The following is a 17,650-nucleotide window of genomic DNA, read 5'->3' on the forward strand; positions in this document are numbered from 1 at the left end:
TAGACTGACACGCTTTCTTGTCACCGCGTACGTGCGTCCGCTTTGGGAATCAGGGAAGGATTTGCGCAGTATGGAGTACGTTTAGGGGGGAAAGGGGACGAAAGAGAAGCCATAATGCGGCAGAATTTACAGTCAAATGGTAATCCATCAGAACTGTGTATTTGTCGCTCTGTTCTTGATCGTGAGATAGCAGTGATCGTTCAAGTAATTTATGAAACATCAGTACTTGGTACAACTTCGGAGTGGAGTGGACATCTTTTTACTGCCACTATGAAACTTTTCTTTTCAGAAATTTTTAAAAACATTTACACTGATTTTCTATTTATTTCTTCCCATTCTGCACTGCCCTATTGTTTTAGCCAGCACCAATGGCCTGCTCAGTGCTTGATCCACCAATCGTTTAACATACATTTGAGACATACTCCATGTCCTTATGGTTTAAAATACTTTTTGTAGACATTCTATAGGTTTGTCCAGTTCTAATTATGCAATTTTTATTACCCTATAACTTATTAAGTTCATTACATAGAAAATCACCCAAAAACTCCCAGACCATCGAGAAGTGTGCAAGCTGACGACATGAAGAATCATCTTCGCATAAATCAAAGTCATTCAGACGATTTGGATCATCATAATTAGATCTGGACCACCCTGTAGAAATGAGTATAACACTCATTACACTGTGTGCACAATTATTAGGCAAGTTGTATTTTTGAGGATTCATTTTAATATGGAACAAACACAGTGCTATCAGTCAATCCAAAATGTTAATAAACCTGAAACCTGAATGTTTCACAATGGAAATGTGAGTGTGAACATCATCAGGGGAATACATATGTGCGCACAATTATTAGGCAACTATTAGTGTGAAGATTTATTATGCAACTAAAGGAAAAATGAAAATTTTCCCATCTCACTTGTTTATTTTCATCTGTTATAGTGAGAATAATAAACAAACACCTCAAAATTTACAAATAAACATCTCTGACATTTCAAAAAAAATAAATCAATCAATCAATGACCAATATAGCCACCCTTCTTTCCAATAACAGTCATAAGCCTTTCCATTCATGGAGTCTGTCAGTTTCTTGATCTGTTGACGATCAGCTTTTTGTGGAGCAGTGACTACAGCCTCCCAGACACTCTTCAGAGAGGTGTATTGTTTTTCTCCTCCGTAAATCTAGCGTTTAAGAAGTGCCCACAAGTTCTCGATAGGGTTTAGGTCAGATGAGGAAGGGGGGCCATGTCATTATTCCTTCATCTTTAAGGCCTTTACTGGCTGGCCACGCAGTGGAGAACTTCGATGCAAGTGATGGAGCATTGGCCTGCATAAAAATCATGGTCTTTTTCCTGTATCACTGTTTGAAGAAAGTGTCTTCGAAAAACTGGCAGTAGGTTTGGGAGTTGATTTTGAGTTCATCTTCAATGCAAAAAGGTCCAACTAGCTCATCTTTAAAAATACCAGCTCATACCAGTACCCCACCTCCATGTTGGAGTGGAGCTCTGTGCCCATTACTGATCCACAGGTCCATCCATCTGGTCCATCAAGAGTCACTCTCATCTCATCGGTCCATAAAACCTTTTAAAAAAATCTGTCTTCAGATATTTCTTGGCCCAGTTTTGACGTTTCAACTTATGTTTCTTGTTCAGTGGTGGTTGGGTTTCAGCCCTCCTTACCTTGGCCATGTCTTTGAGCACTGAACACCTTGTACTTCTGGGCACTCCAGGTAGGTTGCAGCTCTGGAATATGAAAGTACTGGAGGATAATGGGTTCCTGGTAGCTTCACGTTTGATTCTTCTCAAATCTTTGGCAGCTAATTTGCATCTTTTGTTCTCAACACGTTTCTTGCGACCCTGTTGACTATTTGCAACAAAATGTTTGATGGTTCTGTGATCACACACCAATATCTTAGCAATTCCAAAAGTGCTGCATCCCTCTGAAAGACTTTTTACAATTTTTGACTTTTCAGAGTCAGTTAAATCTCTTTTTTGGCCCGTTTTGCCCGAGGAAAACTAGCTACCTAATAATTCTGCACACCTTGATATAGGGTGTTGATCTCCTTAGGCCACACCCTCCCTCATTACACAAATACACATCACCTGACGTGCTTAAATCCAATAAGCATTCAAGTTAATACAGCTTGGAGTTGGAATATACGCATTACAAATGATGATATGGTCAAAATACTCACTTGCCTAATAATTGTGCACACAGTGTAGATCAGCAGGTCATTTAAAAATTTTACATGTGAAAATCGCAAAGTTTTGTTCAGACCAGCATGGCAGGGACTGATCATTATGTACACATTCTGAAAGAGAAGCCAGTGATTTGTTCTGTTATACAATACCAGTCAAAAGTATGGACACACCCAGAAATTTTTATGTTTTTGATAAAAATTAAAACATTGTTCATTATTAATTGGGGACCTTAGTTAACCAAAAATTTATAAGTGAGATTGTGTGTGTGTGTGCGTTTGTGTATAAATGGGCACATAATATTTCTACCTACAGTTGGCTCCTTCCTTGTGATCAATACTGGTAGAGTAGGTTCTCGCTCACCTGGAGGGCCACAGGGGCTGCTAGTTTTCAGTTCAACAAGTTTCTTAATTAGAACCCATTTACAGTATATGCTGCTAAAGCAATATGTTTTTGGGCTTAATATTAGTTCAATCATCTGTTATGATGTAGAACCCTTAATAATACAATTTATTTATATGGCGCTTTTCCCATGCTCATGGTGCTTCACAGAGTCTCACAAAGAACTGCAGGGTATATGTGATATTGGATACAAATAATATCTACATAGGACACAAAATCTGATAAATACAGAATATACAAAGCATTAAATACAATAAAAGACAATAAACCAGAGTAAAATACTAAATTCAATACTAAAAGAAAAGTCTGAACAAATAACGTAATTTGTGATATAACACACAGACATATTACCATGAAGATCTGGACAGATACTTAAACTGAAAGAAGGGGCAGAATCTCAGGGTCAATTAATGCCTTACAGAACATATGAGTTTTACGTTGTTTTTTTAAAAGAATGAATTGAGTCTTCTGATCTAATTAATTTAGGGAGGCATTCCAAAGTCTGGGTGCTATACAGCTGAAGGCCCTGTCACCCACAGAGTGCAGGTTAGTGCTGTGCACAGTGAGATTGGCAGAATCAGAGGACCTTAGTGGGGGAAAGGGAACAGAGCGATGGAGAAGGTCACCAATGTAGTCTGTTGCAAGGCCATTTAAAGCTTTTTAGGTTATTAATAAAATTTTTTATTTGATCCTGTAAGACACGCAGCACGGTGGTGCAGTGGTAGCGCTGCTGCCTTGCAGTTAGGAGACCTGGGTTTGCGTCCCAGGTCCTCCCTGCGTGGAGTTTGCATGTTCTCCCCGTGTCTGCGTGGGTTTCCTCCAGGTGCTCCGGTTACCTCCCACAGTCCAAAGACATGCAGGTAAATTGTCCCTAGTATGTGTATGTGTGTGTGTGCCCTGCGATAGGTTGGCGCCCTGCCCAGGATTTGTTCCTGCTTTGCACCCTGTGTTGGCTGGGATTGGCTCCAGCAGACCCCCGTGACCCTGTGTTAGGATATAGCGGGTTGGACAATGGCTGACTGTAAGACACAGGGAGCCAGTGAAGGAGAAGCAGGATGGCTTGCTGTTGCTGGTTTGTGTAAGGATCCTTGCAGCAGAGTTTTGAATCCAATAAAGCTGTACTATAAGAACAGAAGCGGCACCTGCCAGTAGGGAGTTACAAAAATCGATGTGGGATGTGATAAAAGCATGGACAGATTTCTCAGCATTAGAAAAGGAGAGGACTGAGCGAACACAGGATATGTTACAGAGGTGAAAGTAAGAAAGTTTCTTAATGTGGTTTATGTGGGAGGAATAAAGAAAGGGAGGAATCAAAAATGGCACCAAGGTTCCTTGCATTAGAAGGAGGTCTGATGAGATCATCATCAACATCAATTGAAAAGGAGCTCATTTTTTAAAGTTGTCTTTTAGTGCCAATTTGCAGCAGGTCAGTTTTTTTGCGGTTTAATTTTACATTGCTGTAATTGCCTGTTTTATTTTTAAAAACACACGTATTTAGGTTTTAATTTTTTCCTGTTCGGTTAACCAACCACAGGTTAATAATGAAATGCAAATGAACAAAGAAACTACTAGCTCTCCGGCTATCCCGGTTCCATGTACAATGGCGAATGTGCACTATGAAGTATCTGTGTTAATAAAATGTTTAGAAATACATGAGAGAGAAAAGGGGAGGATCGTGAAGTGCAAATTTGTTCAGGTCCACAAATCCTTTGAGTAATGTTCTCAGAAAAGGAAACTCTAAATCACATGGATGAGTGAAAGCATTAACAAGCCATATCATTAAATACCATCCAGTTTCATTATCGGCAAGAACTGTTTTCTTTTTATGAAATTGATTGAAATGAAAACCTGCAGCCACTGCAGTCTCCAGGACTGTAAGTGAAGATCCCTCCTCTAGGGGATTGAACCAGTTCAGAAAATAGATGGATTCGTCTTTACACATCCTTTGTAATCAGTCCTCAGATCTCCATCACATTCTGTCCTCTACAAGTATGTAGCAACAACAGAAGATGAAAAACATGTTGGATTGTGTAATAAACTGTATATGGTAACTGAAATTGGAAAAAAAATCTTCTATTCATGTTCTGATTTGTTTATTGAATTCTTATTCACAGGGAGAAGATGCTTATTAGAATGCCAGTTTGCTTCCTTAGATGAAGATGGCAGTGTTTTAAACAGGAAGAGCATAGAAGATGTAACATAGTCAATATCCACAGGTAAGAATTGAAACCAGAAAGTCAAAACACACTATCGTCAAGGCCAAACAAAAAAAAAATCCAAAATCAAGGTCAGAGGACAAAGGTAAATGTCTTGTAACTAAAAATAACTGCACATAACGTTTTGAAGGAGTTTATCCTTAATGTCAGACAACAGGAAAAGAGCACACGGGTTGTGACTTCCTTAACCATGTCCTCTGTCAATGGGTCACCAAATTATGGCAACATACAGTCATATGAAAAAGTTTGGGAACCCCTCTTAACTCTTTGGATTTTTGTTTATCATTGGCTGAGCTTTCAAAGTAGCAACTTCCTTTTAATAGATGACATGCCTTATGTAAACAGTAGTATTTCAGCAGAGACATTAAGTTTATTGGATTAACAGAAAATATGCAATATGCATCATAACAAAATTAGACAGGTGCAAAAGTTTGGGCACCAAGAGAGATATGACGTCAATACTTAGTTGAGCCTCCTTTTGCTCCTTTGAGCCTCTAGACGCTGTCCTCCTATAGCCTTTGATGAGTGTCTGGATTCTGGATGGAGGTCTTTCTGACCATTCTTCAAACAAAATCTCTCCAGTTCAGTTAAACTTGATGGGTGCCGGGCATGGACAGCCTGCTTCAAATCATCCCATAGATTTTCGATGATATTCAAGTCAGGTGACTGTGACGTCCATTCCAGAACATTGTACTTCTCCCTCTGCATGAATGCCTTTGTAGATTTTGAACTGTGTTTTGGGTCATTGTCTTGTTGGAATATCCAATCCCTGTGTAACTTCAACTTTGTGACAGATCCTTGAACATTATCCTGAAGAATTTGTTGATATTGGGTTGAATTCATCCGACCCTCGACTTTAACAAGGGCCCCAGTCCCTGAACTAGCCACACAGCCCCACAGCATGATGGTGTTTCTCTTGGAATGAAATGTTCTTCTTCCGCCATGCAAAGCACTTTTTGTTCTGACCAAATAATTCAATTTTTGTCTCATCAGTCCAAAGCACTTTGTTCCAAAATGAATCAGACTTGTCTAAATAAGCATTGGCATACAACAAGCGACTCTGTTTGTGACGTGAGTGCAGAAAGGACTTCTTTCTCATCACCCTGCCATACAGATGTTCTTTATGCAAATTGTGCTGAATTGTAGAACGATGTACAGATACACCATCTGCAGTGAGATGTTCTTGCAGGTCTTTGGAGGTGATCTGTGGGTTGTCTGTAGCCATTCTCACAATCCTGCGCATTTGCCGCTTCTGTATTTTTCTTGGCCTGCCAGACCTGCTGGGTTTAACAGCAACTGTGCCTGTGGCCTTCCATTTCTTGATTGCATTCCTTTCAGTTGAAACTGACTTCATTGGCTGAAAGGGCTTCTAAAGTCCCTTTCACTCTAACTTGCCAAACTAATTCCTAAATCTTCATGTTTCAGCTCAGGCATTACCCTGTTTCATACTTTTTAAAATACATTTTAAAAAGTGGTTTGACTGTCTTGATCAAGAACGCACCACTCAGGCTTCATAAGACTTTTAGCTTATAGAAACTATTAATGACCTGCTTATAAAAAAAAAAAATGGCAATGGATTTAAAAATGAGAACTCATCAATTATTGTCAGATGATTTTCCATAAGACTTCACTATTTTTGTTGTTGTGACAAACAAATATTGTATCGTGAAGCAGTTTTTCATGTCAAGTGCTGTACTCCATATGTTCATATCACGTTTCTGAAAAATTGTTCGAGCCATCCCACATAATAACTTGGAGGTTAACAGAAATCTCCCCAAGTAGCCTTTCTTCCCCTGAAAGAAGTTGTTTGGGACATTATGCTCAGACCATGTAATGCACTAGTAAGACCACATCTGGAGTACTGTGTGCAGTTCTGGTCACCACACTACAAGAAAAACACAGCAGCACTTGAAGCTGTGCAGCGGAGAACAACCAGGTGTATCATGGGACTTAAGGACATGCCCTACTGTAACATACTCAGAGATTTAAACCGGTTTAGTCTCAAGCAGAGGGGACTCTGTGGGGACCTATTCCAGGTGTTCAGAATTCTTAAAGGTATTGATAAAGTAGATCCAGCAGAATTCCTTCCCCTTAATGGTAAATCACGTACTTCAGGATGGCAGTGGAAATTAAGGGGAAGAACTTCTTTATGTAAAGTGTTGTGGGACTTTGGAACAAACTACCAAGACATGGAGTTGAACCAGAAACCTTTACAACCTTTAAGAAGTATTTGGATGAAATATTAGCTAACAAAATGAGCATGATGGACTAAATGGTTTCCTCTCATTTGTTATTTTTTTGTTTTTCTTAGAAATTCCACATGGTGCTCCTCCATGTCTCCATTTATGAGGGAGAGGGGGACTCATGGAGATTATTCTTGATATGATCTTCCATAATTATAACCTCATTTCTAGCAGTGGATGGGGTCACATTTCTGGTTGTAACTGTAAAAGTCCCTCCCCATGGTAGAATCCATTCATACGCATGTATTATGTTGGACTTTAGAGGCGTATATCCTCGAGCACTTCTAGGTGTTGGCATCATCTTCCTTTAGGAATACTCCGCTCATTTGCTTGGACATTCAAGTGGCACTGAAGTACTTCTCTCTGCAGCTTCTGTCCCCAAGAAAAGTATGTTTAATAAATTAGTATGTAGACAAATTATTGCTGCATTCCCCTCCTGTGAATCTTTTTGAGCTCCTGTCTCTCATTCAGTTCCTAACTGCCCATCTATGTGTTGCTAACTTCACTTTGAATTGCAGTGGTGCTCATCAATTTATAAAATACTTTGACAAACTGAAAGTCCATTCATTCTCTGAACCCTCTTCTCTATCTATCTATCTATCTATCTATCTATCTATCTATCTATCTATCTATCTATCTATCTATCTATCTTCAGTTTTGGGTCATAGGACAGGCTCAGATCAAGACAGTAGCCAACCTGTGATTTGGTTATATTTTGTCTTTAGTTTGGAAGACACAATTTAGGAAACGTTCCATAGAAATACATACAAAAGTGTATCACAAACAGAATTAGCATGTTACAGTACAGAGCTTTGTCTTTTTTATGTTTACATTGATTAATTTTCTGGAACCCATTTCAGCAGGAAGGCAGGAATCATCCTGGGTGCCGTGCTAGCCCATAACAAAGTACATTTACTCACTTTTTAAAAAAAAATATACTTCAGTTTTTACGGTTTCGCCATTAGTTGTCTAGATTCCACACCATCCCTAGATCTGCAGTAACTTTTGTTTGTCTTTGCAGTCATCCCTCTTAAGGGGTAAGCTCAGAGATATGCAGATGGATGAACCTATGGTGTCCTGAATATTGGGCTATCCATCGGGCAGTCCGCCGTTTGTGAGACTCAAGGACTGTGTCTCTGATATGGATGGGAGCAACACTGGAGCACCACCAGGAACAGGCCTGTCTGCTTTTCTCTTTACTCTGTAGAGCTCAGACTTTAAGTATCACAGCAGGTCATGTCACTGGCAGAAATTCTGAGATGATTCTGCATTTATGGGGGGTATTGATAAAGGGGATAAGACAGAGGTGAGGAGTCAGGTGGAGAACTTTGTTTCTTGGTACAAAGAGAATTGTCTGCATCTTAACATCAGCAAAACCAAGGAACGGGTTATTGACTTTGGCTGAACCAAAGAGCCTCTATGTCCGGTCACTATTCAAGGAGTAGATGGAAAGGTGGTCCACTCTTACAAGTAGTTGGGGGTCCACATCCATGACAGGAACACAGAGGAACTATATAAGAAAAGTTTTCCTTTAATGTGTGAACTGACATCCTTCACATCTTCTATAACTCAGTGGTGGCCAGTGTGATTTTCAACACTGTGGTATGCTGCTCTGGGCTGGTAACATCACTTCAAGAAAGGCCCACTGAATCAACAAGCTAGTTAATAGTGCAGGCGCAGTTATGGGATACATCCTGGAGCCCCTGGAGGTTGTAGATGAGGAGAGAATTAAAACAAAACTGAGTGCCATTATGAACAATGCTGCACATCCTTCCTCTGATACAGTAACACAGAACTTTCAGCCAATGAATTATTCAGCAGAAGTGTGTCAAGAAACGCGACTGGGGCTCCTTTATGCCAACGGAAATGCATCTGCATAATTCCTCACACGAGTCAGAATTTTTTTCTTGCTTCATAGTCATTCCGGTGTGTGTCTATATTTACTTATTTATTTACTTACTTATCTACCTATTTATATATGTATTTATTTAAAGAGCATCTGAACAGCATATCCCTTCATTACCAAGAGTAGCCTATAGTACTAGGGTGTTGTACCGTGTTAGCCATTATGAATGTAGAGAAGAGCCAAGCAAAATGACCCCTTTTATTGGCTAACTAAAAAGATTACAATATGCAAGCTTTCGAGGCAACTTGGGCCCCTTCTTCAGGCAAGATGTAATCAAGAGTAGCCTATAAAGTATGCATATGAATAAGGTACTTATTTGTATTAAAAAAAGTGATTTTTTTTATTAAACAAACACTTCATTGCAAATGGTAGCCTATAAATATGAAAAAAATAAGGGCTACAAGTTGTAACTAAATATAAAAATGAATCATAACAAAAGTGACGTTTTAAAAACCACGTGGATGTAGATGATGAGGCTGATGACAAGAAAGTGTAAAGACATCATGGGAGCAAAGCATCAGGGTTATACTATAGTTTTGTAAATGGCTTATATTTGAAGATTTAGCAAGTGGGCGGCACGGTGGTGCAGTGGTAGTGCTGCTGCCCCCCAGTTAGGAGACCTGGCTTCACTTCCCGAGTCCTCCATGCGTGGAGTTTGCATATTCTCCCCATGTCTGCGTGGGTTTCTTCCCACAGTCCAAAGATATGCAGGTTTGATGCATCTAAAATTGTCCCTAGTGTGGGCTGGCGCCCTGCCCGGGATTTGTTTCCTGCCTTGCGCCCTGGGATTGGCTCCAGCAGACCCCTGTGACCCTGTGTAGGGATATAGCGGGTTGGATAATGGATGGATTTAGCAAGTGCCTTTTAAAGCAATGCCATCAAATAACATCTTTTAAGGCTCTCCTGTATCATTTGGTCTTAAAATGAAGCAAGTTCAAACTGCAGAATACCCATCTTCAAGGTTAATTCTTTTTATTAGTCTTACCTAAGGTCACTAACAGGAGTGCATCTTAAGTCATTGTAACCGTCACTAAGGGTAGAATGTCTACAATCAAGTGACCATGGGTTTGTACGATTCACCTTGGGCATCCTGTAGTTCATGACCGCTGGACCCAATGAGAGACAGTGAGGTAGCCGGACAATACAAATACAGTTTTTTGTAGTGCGAAAACCAAACAAGATCTTTTCTATTTCTATTATTTTGGTTTCTTATAATGTCCAGTGATGTTCAGATCTCTCTATTATAAAAAAAATTCGGGATGAGACTTTTTTTTACTGTGACGAGACGTGATCTTTTGAAGAAAGACAGAGAGACACTTTCACATTCACGAGATGGGCAAGTCATGTCATACTTACAACCTTTGGAAGCAAGTTCCGTGATACACAATCAGAGCAGGTTAGAGATAATGGACGTAGGAAAATTTGAAAGTCTCAAAAAGATGAGAGTAAAGATGACATTAGCACAAACAAACCAAAAATATTACTCGGTGAAATAATGGAAGAGCGAAAAGAGATCCGATAGTGTTTGAGGATGTCTGGGGGAGAAGAGAGACAAGGCAGCGACTTTAAAACGTACGAAGTGCTGCATGAAATGCAGATAACGCGGCACGGGAGCAGCAGCAATCCAGCAGCTGATCGAGCAAAGAGGAGGTAAAACAAACAACTGTTAGTTGTTTCCCATTGTATCACCGTTTAAGAGGGGTTTTGGAGGAGCGATCGCGTCTCCTTGGGGTGCATTCAGCCACCCTCTTCACCACAGTGCGTGTTTTAGGGGTTGGCGAGCAACACACCCTAGTTTTGTAATAAATAAATCCAGTCTATAACATTGTTCAAATATAGAGAAAGTAATAAGAGCAAAGAAAAAAATCATATTACATTTGAAAATTCAGACAGACATCCTCCTGTAAAAATCCATAAAACCAACACCCTCATCTGTTTGCACTTGAGCTATAAACTTGGAAGTAAAAAATAATCTCGCACTCCCATCGTGACTAGCTCCATGCCTTCATCCACTCACTGACAACTGGAAGCCCAACCACAAAGCGCTGACTGTTCTCTTCATCATGTAAAACCTCTGACCACACATTCAACATCTCAGTTCCCACAAAGGCCTTTTCCAACGCACATTTCCGTACACAATATCCACAGGGCATTCACCCTCCGCCTTTTCCTTTCTTAATTCTACAGGGTGGCACAGGGAAACGGGAAATTTTCAATGTACGAATATGTTCTATCAGACGGTTGTGGCGAGTGCCCTCTTCTACGCGGTGGGGAGGCAGCATAAAGAAGAGGGACGCCTCACGCCTGGACAAACTGGTGAGGAAGGCAGGCTCTATTGCAAGCATGGAGCTGGACAGTTTGACATCCGTGGCAGAGCGACGGGCGCTGAGCAGACTTTTGTCAATCATGGAGAATCCACTGCATCCACTGAACAGGATCATCTCCAGACAGAGGAGCAGCTTCAGCGACAGACTGCTGTCACCATCCTGCTCCACTGACAGACTGAGGAGACCCCACACTATGCGACTCTTCAGTTCCACCAGGGGGGTTAAACGTTAACATTATACAAAGTTATTGTCTGTTATACTTGCATTGTTATCACTCTTTAATTTAATATTGTTCTTTATCGGTATGCTGCTGCTGGAGTATGTGAATTTCCCTTTTGGATTAATAAAGTATCTATCTATCTATCTAAACACCTTACATTTCATCATTAAATGTATTTTGTATTGTACAGGATATGCAATTAATGATGGTAATCAATATTCATTTTATGTTTTGAAGAAAATATCATGAAGGTGTTGTCCATTTCTCTGTACACATTCTCACAGCCCGTTGTGGAAATTCTGCATTGCTCAGCGTAACATGTCAAGAGGACTGCCAGCGATTTCCTCTTCAATCCTCCTTTTTAGTTCAGCAATGGCTACAGGACGTGTGCGGTACACTTGACTTTTAAGATGTCCCCACAGAAAAAAAATCACAAACGGTGAGATCCGGGGATCTTGGAGGCCACGGAATGTCACCGTTGCGTGAAATGATGCACCATCCAAAAATTCGTCAAATAGCTGCCATCGATTGTCAGGGCAGTATGTGAAGTGGCTCCACCTGGGGACTTCTGTTTTTACGGCTAAACCCATTTCTTCGAAATTACGCACCCAGGTTGTAATCGCATGAGCAGACGGGACACGATAATGATACCCTAACTGGTAATGATGCTGAAATTCCCTTTGCGCAGCAGTCACACTGTCACCATTCTTATAAAAGGTTTTCACAGCAAATGCTTGTTGCGCACCACTCTACTGCTCCATTTTAACTATAACAAGGTCACATTGGTCCCAAACAACTGCCGATGCTCCAGGGTCGCCAACACTAAATTCCAGAATTTCCTATTTCACATGCGCCACCTTGTAGTCAGAACTCGGCCTGCGAATCTTCCATCTCTGTTCTTTCTCCAGGTCAATCAGCAGGTTGGATCCCAATATGTAAGTTAGAAGAACAAAAGAAAACCAACACAAAAACACTTTTGAAGTGAGCTACTGGTCTTCACAAAACTACTAAGACGGAGACTCCGCAGTGAGCCCAGCGAACACATTTCTACTTTGTCACTCCGAGGTATTAAATAAATGCTTAAAGGAGAATGCATGATAACTTTCAGCTGCTCTCACCTACCTTCTCCAGTGAACACCACATCGGTGTGCCAGCCAGTGGCGTAGCGTAGTGGAGGCGGCAGGGGGCGGCCCGCCCCGGGCTGCACTTTTAGGGGGCAGCAAAATTTCACAATAAATAATAATAATATCTTGTAAAAATTTGAACCATTCCATTTCAGATTTTTGTCGCTCCTACGATTGGGACCGATTGAAATGAGCACGGAATTTTTCATTACTTATTCTGTGACGAAACTGGGGAATCCCCTTTCTTTAAATGAATGTATAATAATGACATCTTGCTCATTGTAGCGACTGGCAACACCGTCTGTACTCAGTACAGTAAGACATATATACATCACTTTTTTATTTGTAACCTGTACAATACACAATAATGATGATTGTTCTTGCTGAAAAATTCTTTAGAATTACTGTATATTTTAGTCTTTTAAATTGAAATACCTAAATAAGGGGGCGGCGAAATTTTCCTCCGCCCTGGGCAGCTGACACCCACGCTACGCCACTGGTGCCAGCAATACCCACTCGCCCACTGGTTCTCCTCACACGTACTCAATGATGCAATTAGTATCGCCGCTGTTCTCTTCTATACATGTGCACAATTTGTGGATCACCTTCATCTCCAATTGCCGATAATCACTTGGTGCTGCCTTCCCACTAAAACACCTCAGCACTTGGAAAGTCCCATGCACTTCCATGCCACTTGAGACATTACCTGCACCAAGCCCAGATTAAGACCGCCAACAGGACCCTGGGTGACTTAGCTCCTTAACAGAGAGTTGATCACACTTCTAACAATGCAGACTGCAGACACCCGATCGGTTCATCTAGCAGGCCCTTCTTACTTATTTTGGCGTGCAGAGACTCAAAGGTTTCATTTGGGGTGTGGAAAAATGATCCAAAAAAGAAGGAAACTCCACAAAATAAAGTTTTGGGGACCGTCCCCGTATATTGTCCTATGGACAAAATAATGCAGAATGAAATTCAAAGTTGATCAGAAGTATTTTTTTTTCAGTTACAATTGACAAAGTTGTTTTCACAAAACAGAGTTTATATAGACAGATGGATTACGGGAACAGGAAATGGTTGGCAAGAAATGGCGTCACTGTGGAGGAACCGGAAGTGATGTCCAAGGGGCGAGACTGAAGTGATGCCAAATGGAGTTGCCGCAAGTGATGTCATGACGGCCATTTTGGAACCCGGAAATAGCAGCTATTACTTTCCTTCGGTTTTCCTGTTGGGAGAAGAGGTTCAGGTAATTACCACGTGACAATCCTTCATCTCGTGATATTTCACTCACCTTTGAGCATTTTGACTGTCTCCTAATCGCTCGTGTGTGACAGGGGGTTGGAGGGTGATTAGTGAAAAGACCCATTGCTGCCATGTGCCCCAGGGCACACACCCAGAATACCCTTATGGTAGATCTGCCCCGACCTGCACCACCCCCTCCTCTAGGTACAGTGCCCTCCATAATGTTTGGGACAAAGTCACATTTTTCTTTGATTTCCCCCTTTGCTCCACAGTTTAAAAATTACAAATCAAACAATTTTGACATCAGAATTAAAGTGCACATTGCAGACTTTCATTTAAGGGGATTTGAAGCCATTTCAGTCTCAAAATGTAGAAATAAGAATACTTTTTATACATCGTCCTCCTATGTCAGGGCACCATAGTGTTTGCACAATTGGCGTCTCATGTGTTTGTGATTCCTCAGGTGGGTTTCATGGCTACATAAGATACCTCAACCTGCTTCTTCCCTTTGGAGTCTGCAGTTGTGATTGTTCAAGATGAGGACGAGAGCTGTGCCAATGAAAGTCAAATTTGCCATTATGAGGCTTAAAAACAAGAATAAAACCATCAGAGACATCAATAAACCCTTAGGATTACCTAAAACTACTCTCAGGAATATCTCTCTATTATAAAAAAAATCCTGGAGAGAAACAGTAGGGTGACGACACGTGATCTTCACGTTAAGATCACGGAAGACACTTAAAATACCTGCGAGACTAGAGAGATTGGCCACGGAGCGTCTCGCGGGGACGTAGAACAGAGGTGCCCACACTTTTTTGGCTTGCGAGCTACTTCTAAAATGACCAGGTCAAAATGATCTATCTACATTAAAAATGCTATTATATATATATATATATATAGATCTATACTAATAAAAGGCAAAGCCCTCACTGACTGACTGACTGACTCACTCACTCATCACTAATTCTCTAACTTCCCGTGTGGGTGGAAGGCTGAAATTTGGCAGGCTCATTCCTTACAGCTTCCTTACAAAAGTTGGGCAGGTTTCATTTTGAAATTCTACGCGTAATGGTCATAACTGGAAACTATTTTTCTCCATATACTGTAATGGAGTTGAGCTCGAAAGCCGTGGGGGGCGGAGTTTCGTGTGACGTCATCATGCCTCTCACGTAATCACGCATTACGTAGAAAACTAGGAAGAGCTCCAAAAAGCGCTGAAGAAAACATGCATTATATAATTGAGAAGGCAGCCAAACAATAAGAAGCGAGCGAGTGACATATACAACCATATTCATGAGTGCTGCTACTTCGGAAACAAAGCACGGTGTAAACCTAAAGTTTAAATTAAGTTCATAGACAGGCTACCGCTGGCGTTTGTCATGCCCACGGGTAATGCGGGATACAAGTTTAATGAGAAGACGCAGGATATCAACGAGAGTTTTGATCACTTTGTAACTAAGTTAAAATTGTAGGTGAAGGGCTGTGCTTATGCAAATTCCGAGAGACTGTGTTTGTGGGGGATTGACAGTTAAGGCGGGTGGGGGAGTCACGTCATCATCTCCCCTCCCATTCATCTCATTTCGCTCTGAGCTGAGCTCTGCAGAGAACGCCATCTTGAGGAACCAACTTTGTGACGCTGCAACCAAATACTCACAGAAAAATCCACAAGTTAATACATACGCTGTCTCTACAATTTCTCCACACTGAATCCTCCAGGCACTACTTACAAAAGGTTACATCGACAATCGTGTTACGTTATTTTTAAAATGTTTCCTTTTCTTAGCACAAGCACAGCTGAGAAGCTTCGATGCATGTGCTCCATAACGCGTTAAAAAAATCACGCATTTAATCACACTTTGTAATACAAACAAATGGGAACTTCTGTCAATGCATGATTTCATGGTACACCGATTACATTGATCAGCGCTTCCCGATTCATTTTAGCCTCGCACTCCCTTGGTTTGAGAAGAAGTATGAAAAAATATGAGGTTAACACAGAAAAACAGATCACCAATTGAAGCTTTATGAATAATCGATTCGCCATCAATAATTGTTTTGGTAAAGCCATACTCAGTGTAATCCTCCTTCCATTTTATAAATTTTCCGCCACTAGCCATGATTAAATGAACGGTAAAAAAGTAAGTGAAGCGAGGGTGACTTATTCAGGCAGGCAGGTTACAGCTCAATAGCTCGAATTTGGATATAAGTAGGTTCTATTTAGTCCCCAGAAATATCTTTGGTAGGAATGGAAGTTGAATTTCGTCTTTAAATTTCTATGGTAAAGAAAAAGTTATGCAATGATGACTACATTTAACTATATAAAGTCAAAACTTGTATATATAAAGTCATTCCCGAATATATAAAATAAAAACTTGATTATATAAAGTCACTGTCGGAATAAAGTCAAAACTTTAATATATAAAGTCAGCGCTGGAATATATAAAGTCAAAACTTGAATATGCACTCACCTAAAGGGTTATTAGAAACACCATACTAATACGGTGTTGACCCCCTTTCGCCTTCAGAACTGCCTTAATTCTACGTGGCATTGATTCAATAAGGTGCTGAAAGCATTCTTTAGAAATGTTGGCCCATATTGATAGGATAGCATCTTGCAGTTGATGGAGATTTGTGGGATGCACATCCAGGGCATGAAGCTCCCGTTCCACCACATCCCAAAGATGCTCTATTGGGTTGAGATCTGGTGACTGTGGGGGCCATTTTAGTACAGTGAACTCATTGTCATGTTCAAGAAACCAATTTGAAATGATTCGAGCTTTGTGACATGGTGCATTATCCTGCTGGAAGTAGCCATCAGAGGATGGGTACATGGTGGTCATGAAGGGATGAACATGGTCAGAAACAATGCTCAGGTAGCCCGTGGCATTTAAACGATGCCCAATTGGCACTAAGGGGCCTAAAGTGTGCCAAGAAAACATCCCCCACACCATTACACCACCACCAGCAGCCTGCACAGTGGTAACAAGGCATGATGGATCCATGTTCTCATTCTGTTCACGCCAAATTCTGACTCTACCATTTGAATGTCTCAACAGAAATCGAGACTCATCAGACCAGGCAACATTTTTCCAGTCTTCAACTGTCCAATTTTGGTGAGCTCGTGCAAATTGTAGCCTCTTTTTCCTATTTGTAGTGGAGATGAGTGGTACCCGGTGGGGTCTTCTGCTGTTGTAGCCCATCCGCCTCAAGGTTGTGCGTGTCGTGGCTTCACAAATGCTTTGCTGCATACCTCGGTTGTAACGAGTGGTTATTTCAGTCAAAGTTGCTCTTCTATCAGCTTGAATCAGTCGGCCCATTCTCCTCTGACCTCTAGCATCAACAAGGCATTTTCGCCCACAGGACTGCCGCATACTGGATGTTTTTCCCTTTTCACACCATTCTTTGTAAACCCTAGAAATGGTTGTGCGTGAAAATCCCAGTAACTGAGCAGACTGTGAAATACTCAGACCGGCCCGTCTGGCACCAACAACCATGCCACACTCAAAATTGCTAAAATCACCTTTCTTTCCCATTCTGACATTCAGTTTGGAGTTCAGGAGATTGTGTTGACCAGGACCACACCCCTAAATGCAATGAAGCAACTGCCATGTGATTGGTTGATTAGATAATTGCATTAATGAGAAATTGAACAGGTGTTCCTAATAATCCTTTAGGTGAGTGTATAAAGTCAGCGCTGGAATATCCATCCATTTCCCAACCCGTTGAATCCAACCACAGGGTCACGGGGGTCTGCTGGAGCCAATCCCAGCCAAC

The sequence above is a fragment of the Polypterus senegalus genome, chromosome 10 (assembly GCF_016835505.1).
Source record: "Polypterus senegalus isolate Bchr_013 chromosome 10, ASM1683550v1, whole genome shotgun sequence".
Classification (NCBI taxonomy): Eukaryota; Metazoa; Chordata; class Cladistia; order Polypteriformes; family Polypteridae; genus Polypterus; species Polypterus senegalus.